The sequence below is a fragment of the Paroedura picta genome, chromosome 3 (assembly GCF_049243985.1).
Source record: "Paroedura picta isolate Pp20150507F chromosome 3, Ppicta_v3.0, whole genome shotgun sequence".
NCBI lineage: Eukaryota > Metazoa > Chordata > Lepidosauria > Squamata > Gekkonidae > Paroedura > Paroedura picta.
This window is the reverse complement of record NC_135371.1, coordinates 139,471,629-139,478,390: the sequence shown is the minus strand read 5'-3', so window position 1 is coordinate 139,478,390 and position 6,762 is coordinate 139,471,629.

The following is a 6,762-nucleotide window of genomic DNA, read 5'->3' as shown; positions in this document are numbered from 1 at the left end:
TGTTGCTGTCAATACCGTGTAGCTATCTTGGAGTTCTTTGTTATCATGCAGAATGCCAGGGGTGGCCAAACAGTGGCTCTCCAGATGTCCATAGACTACAATTACCATGAGCCCCTGCCAGCATGGTTCATATTAATTGTAGTTTATGGACATCTGGAGAGCCAGTCTGGCCACCCCTGTAGCATGCTATGGAATGTTATTGCCGTGCATTTTAAGTAGTAGAAGCTTCTGAAGGTGAAGCTTGGGGAAAGCGTACAATGCCACAGAACACACCCCCACCCCGCAAGAGCAGCTGTTTTATCCACAAGATCTGAGTTCCGTAGTTGTATTCTAGGAGACCTCCAGGCCCCAGCTAGAGCCTGGCAACGAAATATGAAGGCTTAAAAAGAAATACATGGCAACCAGAGTGGCTGACAGCTCTGTATTACTGACAGCTCTGTATAACACCATGAAATCCGAGCCAGGAGCATTAGATATTAACTCAATTAGTATAGGAGAGAGGGATCATGGGATGTAAAATGAGAAGGTAAGTGTAGGTAAAGAGAAAGTGAGTATTAAAAAGAGAGGCAGATAATTGTAAAGCTTAGGTAGAGAGGGAAGAGAGGGAAGAGAACAAGTGTACTAAGAATGTGCTAAAGGATGGAGAGAAGGGAACCACCAACTGCAAGAATGTTGAGAGAAGGCAAGTCGAAAAGAGAAAAGGAAAAGTAGAAAACAGGCAAAGGGAGGAAGCTGACTGAAAAAACCTGCTTGGGCACAGTCCATCTTACATCCAGCTGCAACTGGCTGCCAAACCCTGCCGCCATTACAGCTGGATCACTGTAGGTGTTGGGAAACTTCTGCCACTGCCCAGGACAGTGAGACTGTGGGACAAGCTGCTGGATAACAACCTAGTAGGTTTCCACAGTAAAGAGCAACTTGACCAAGTCTGGCTTTATTCCCAGTGTCTATCCCAACATGAATAAAAGCCAACCAGTCAGCAGTGCAGCAGACATATGGAATATAACTGTTATATGGGATATAACTCCATGGATATATTCCATCAAGGGGTCTTTTCCTCCCTCTGGTGCAATGCCTGCCTCAAAATAGATTTGGGTAAGTAGAACTTGTCTCCTGGTCCCATCGAGAGATTTTTAGATGGTCTGCTCCCAAGCAATGAGGCAAGACAATGGAGCATAGAAGCAACATAGAAACATCAGCTTGGATTAAAACATCAATCCAGATGGTGGAATCAAGTGGTATAAGGAGAAACTCAACAGCTACCAGAGATCAAGGTCATCCACTCCTGCACCTGCTTCTACAGAGCCACCCCCGCACTGACCAACATGCAGGAAAGGAAGTCACCAAGGAGACGAAGGAAAGAAGTCAGATTTACAAGCACGAAGTGATCACAATGGTGCTAGGAAAGGAAATATGTTATTAATTGAATTTGGATGATGAGGTGAAATTAATTAATTCTGGGAATTTAAGAACAGTGGAATTTATTGGTAGGCAGACCACTACTTGTGAACTGCTTATGGGGAGGATTACCTAACATTATACTGTAATCTTGTAAGAAAATAGTGGATTTACTATAGTTAGCATTGGAGGAAGGAGGTATTAAATAGGAGGAAATGTAAACAGCAATGGCTAACAAGGAGGCCAGGAAGGAGCTGGGGATCCCAAGGAGTGAGGGACAAGGGAGATATGGTAATGGGAAAAGATATTATAAATGAAAGAATGCAAGTTATGAAAATGCCCACATTCTTTTTAATCTTCATCCACGTCACAAAGTTGAAGGGGCTAGGAGAATTAACCTTTCTCCAGCACTGGTGTTGTGTAATGCCAGGTCCATCAATAATAAAACATCTACCATGAAGAACTTCTTTGCAGAGCAGAGTGGTCCCTGGCATTCCTGACTGAAACTTGGGTGTGGGAGGGCAAGACAGTCACCCTGAAAGAACTAGCCCTACTTGGGTTCTCAGTTTTCAACCTATCCTGGGGGGTGGGGAGTGACAACACTGATCTGTGGGGTTTTCTCCTTCAGGGCACTCCCTGTTCCAAAGATTTTATACATTGAATGTGCTGGTTTAATGTGGAACATGAAAGAGAGCCTAGCCATCTTTACAGTGTATCATCCAACTAATATGCCAGCAGATGCTTTGCCAAGTCTCCTGGAACTGGTGGCCACCTGGCCAATGCAGTTCCCAAGGCTAAGAATCCTGGGGTACTTCAATGCCCATGCAGAGAGTTCTAACTCCTCACAGGACTTGGACCTGGTGTCAGCCATGGAGACACTGGGGCTCTCTGAGTTTGTAATCAGTCCAGCACATCACGTGGGACACACCTAGATTTAATCTTTGGGATGGAAATAAAATGGGTTTGGTACAGGCGACACATACCAAAAGCACTTTGCCCTGAAGGCTCAGATCAGTACTCTGCTCCCATCCTGTATACATGGAGAGCAAATTTATGTTCACCCAAGTAGACTTATGGATCCAATAGGATTCCAGAATGCTCTGTGGGATCGAATGCTCAGTCAATGAGCTGGTAGAGGACTGGCACATATGGTTCTCTGCAGCCATTGACAAAATTGCAGCCTAATGCCCTCTCTACTCCTGACCCAAGCCAGCTCCTTGGTGTACCCAGGAGCTGTATGAACAGAAAAGGGAACTGAGATGGCTAGAGCAAGTTTGGCAGAAAATTCATGATGAAGCTACAAGAACATCTAATCTAAGATGCTTATGAAAGCTTACGAGATGGGGAGAAGACCACAAAGAATGAATACTTTGTGGTTTTCATTGCCCCAACACAATTATTTAAAACACATGTCCCTTGTAAGTAGGCATGACAATTCTAAATTGGCTATCAGCTGTGAGGCATTTGCATGCTTTTTTTGCTGAGAAAATATTGCCACGCCACCAGGACTTTCCTACAGAAATTGATAGTTACCAAACTGGAGGTCCCATAGCCATCTCATGGTCCAATTCTGGACTGCTTCAGGCCACTTTCGCTAGCTGATATGGACAGGGCTCTGACAGCTGTTTGTCCTACCACTTGTTCCCTAGCCCATGTCCCTCTTCACTGGTGAAAGCCGGCGAGAAAAGGATCCATGTCCAACTCTGGGATATAATCCATCTTTTCATGTCCTCAGAGGTTTTCCCAGAGATGTTGCAGTGCTGAGGCTGCTTTTGAAAAAAATGATGCTGAATAACACTGGCCCAGTTAACTACCACCTGGTATATTTGCCACACCTGGGAAAGGTAGTAGAGTGAGTGGTCATGGAACAATGACAGAGTTTTCTGGAAGAAACTACAGCCCTTGACCCTTCCTAACCCAGCTTCAGGTCCAGTCACAGAGCGGAGACAGCTCTGGTCACCCTTACAATCTCAAGAAGAAACTGGAACTAGATGGGTTGGTGCTGCCGATTCTTTTAGACCTGACAGCAGCATTTGACACAGTTGATCATGAGGTACTTGCCCAACATCTAGTCAACATGGGGAGACAGGGCATAACCTTGCCATGGTTGCTGCCCTTTCTCCATGGTCAGGGACAGAGGGCTGTTGGGGTGAGTACTTCCCAGCTATATGCCCTAACATGTGGGGTTCCACAGGGAGCAATTCTCTCCCTGATGTTATTTAGATTCTACATCTGCACCCTTGCCCAATTAATCCGGAGTTTTGGGTTGGGATGACACTCAGCTATACCTGTTAATCAATGGCCATCTGGCAACACTCCCAAGAGCCCTAACCAGCTGGCTGGAAGCAGTGATAGACTGGCTCGAGCAGAGTTGACTCAAGTTAAATGCAGCTAAGACTGAGGTCCTCTGGCTAGGTTTGCACGCCTCAGGTGGAAAATTGAAGTTCCCAGTCCTTGATGGAGTCTATCTAACAAATCAGGCCACCATAAAGAGTCTAGGCATGACTCTGGACTCCACATTATCTATGGAGGCCCAGGTAACGGACACTGCTTGCCAAGCATTCTCATACATCCCAGGTATGCCCTTCAATGTGCAAGGAGTAAAAGTGTCTGCTATCCTCCAACTCTGCTTCTTACAAGCAAGCACAGGTCAAGCCAGGTATGGCTACCCAGAAATATATCAACTGGCAGACTCCATGTGAAATTATCAAGAGATTTTCTGGCAGACAAATAGTGCAATCATTTGCACAAAAGGACAGGATAGGACTCTCGTCTCCACTCGAGGCTCCCCAACACAAAGGAGCAGATGACACCTGGACCAGTGGCAGATCTAGTTAACCATCTCGTATTGTTTCTTCTTTGTAAAAATCAAATCCGCTTCCTGGCACATCAAACTCTCATTAACAAAAGTCCTCACACCCGGACTCCCCCTCCCAACCTGAATGCAAAAGAAATCACTCCTGAGGACTCACCCAAAGTCTTTCACTGAGCCAGAATGCCCCTAGATCAGTGGTCCCCAACCTTTTTATCACCGGGGACCGGTCAATGCTTGACAATTTTACTGAGGTCTGGGGGGAGAGGTAGTCTTTTGCCAAGGGATGTCATCGCTGCCTGAGCCCCTGCTCCACTTGCTTTCCTGTTGGCACCCCTGACTTCCCACCACCCACTGGGGGGCGCTGCCAGCAGTAGCTGTGCAGTGCCATGCCGAGGGGGAGCCCCAGCCATGGCAGCTGCCAGAGAGCACCAAAGGTGAACTGGCGGCAGTGGCAGGGCAGCCCCTGAGGCAGCAGCCGGGGAAGAGGATGAGGAGGATCCGCGGCCCGGTACTAACTGATCTACGGACCGGTACCGGTCCCTGGACCAAGGGTTGAGGACCACTGCCCTAGATGACCCATTAGAATTTCATTATCAAAATCTGGTTCACCAACTCTGCTTATTTGACATTGCCTTCCTCATACCATCAAAGTTTTGTTTTAGGGCTCCCTGCTCCTAACCCCAAGGTACAAATTTTCTATAAAAATAGGACAGGAACCCACCATTTTGTTCTCATGTTCCATGAAACCCAGTCCGCAATACAATATACTACTCAGCGACAATTAACTCTCCCAATCCCCCAGCTCAGACAGATGATATGGCAATTCGCTGTACGCAGGACTACCCTTGTGTCTGATCTAGAAGCTCCAGCTGGTGCAAATTGCAGCAGCCCATCTACTTACTGGAACTGGATGGAGATAACATATTCAACCAGCACTCTCCCAGGTGCCTTGGCTTCAAGTTGAGGACCTAATCAGATTCAAGGTGTTGGTACTAACCTTTAAGGCCCTAAACATTCTGGGAGTGTTTGTATCTGCAGGACTGCCTCCTCCATGTTAAGGTGACCAGATTGACCCACTTTTGGAAGGACATCTGGGGGCACCTGGCAAATTGTACTTATGTTGAAATTAAAAATATATATATATTACAATACTATTTTTGTGCTCTATGCATTCTATGAAAATTGTTTAATCAAGAACCACCTCACCCCACCCCCGATCAATGGTGTCCTGCTTTAACAACGTTAAAATCTGGTCACCTTACTCAACATCTCTCAAAGGAGCCTATGCTCCAGCATGAAAAATTTGCTGAAGTCTCCAGTCTTAGACAAGTAAAGTGAGCCTTAACCAGAGCCATGGCCTTCTCGGCCTGACTATCAGATTGGTGGAAGACTCTCTCAGAGGAGATCAAGGCCCTGAGAGACCTGCCACAGTTCCACAGGGCCTATGCTTGTGGCCCCAAAATTCACCAACAAACTGGCCTCTCTAAGCAGTGCATTGTATATATTTCGTAAAGCTGAAAGTAATTAAAAATTTTGTTACAGCACTTTCTTCCCATTAGCCTTCTGTTGAGGAAGAAGGGCCGTTCCTGAGCAATGACAATAGGAAATAAGTAACAGTGATTTTAATTATTTATCATGTTTAGATTCCTGTACTTTATTATGGAATATTGCAACTGATTTGAATCTGTTTTGTATTTATTATGATGTATGCTGCCCAGAGCTTTTTGGAAGGGTGGCATAAAATGAAATAATGAATGAATAAATAAAAGCATTTGCAATACCAAATTTAAAAAGCTTGCATGTTACTTATAAAAGTGGCTCTAAGAATGATCAACAGACCTGAGGACTCGTATGTGAGGCAATAAGATCATGCTTTATTCTGAGGCAACCAGGGCCTGGGGATCCAAAACTATTGCTGCAGCATGGATTTTGGATGTCTTCATAGACAAGAAGGCACTCCTTTCCACCTCAACCAGCTATCTTTAAGTTCCTAGTTCCAGTTTCCGTATCAGCACAGATATCTATTTCCTCATTTATAACTTAGATTTCCCCCTCATGTTGTTCCTTCTATTTTAACTTCACAATAACCATATGAAGGAGGTTAGGGCTAAGAGTTGTGACCGCTGCAAAGTCATCCAAGGAAGCTTCCACAGCAGAGTTGGGTTTCAAACCTGGGTCTTCCATATCCTAGTCCCACACTCTAAATCAGGGGTAGTCAACCTGTGGTCCTCCAGATATTTATGGACTACAATTCCCATGAGAATTGTAGTCCATGGACATCTGGAGGACCACAGGTTGACTACCCCTGCTCTAAATCACAGCACCCACACCATTAGGTTGTCCACTGGGACTCAGGACGGAGCTCTAGCAGTGGGACAGGCATTCTGTTCTTCAGGTGTGGCGTTCACAGCACAGCTGTGTAGCCGAGGCAACAATCCATAACTTGGAAAACAAGGTAGGACAGCTTAGCCTGGCAAGCCAGAGAGCAGCAAGTAACGGAGACAGAAACAAGAACAACAGATGAAGTACACAGCAACAGTCGTGATTTT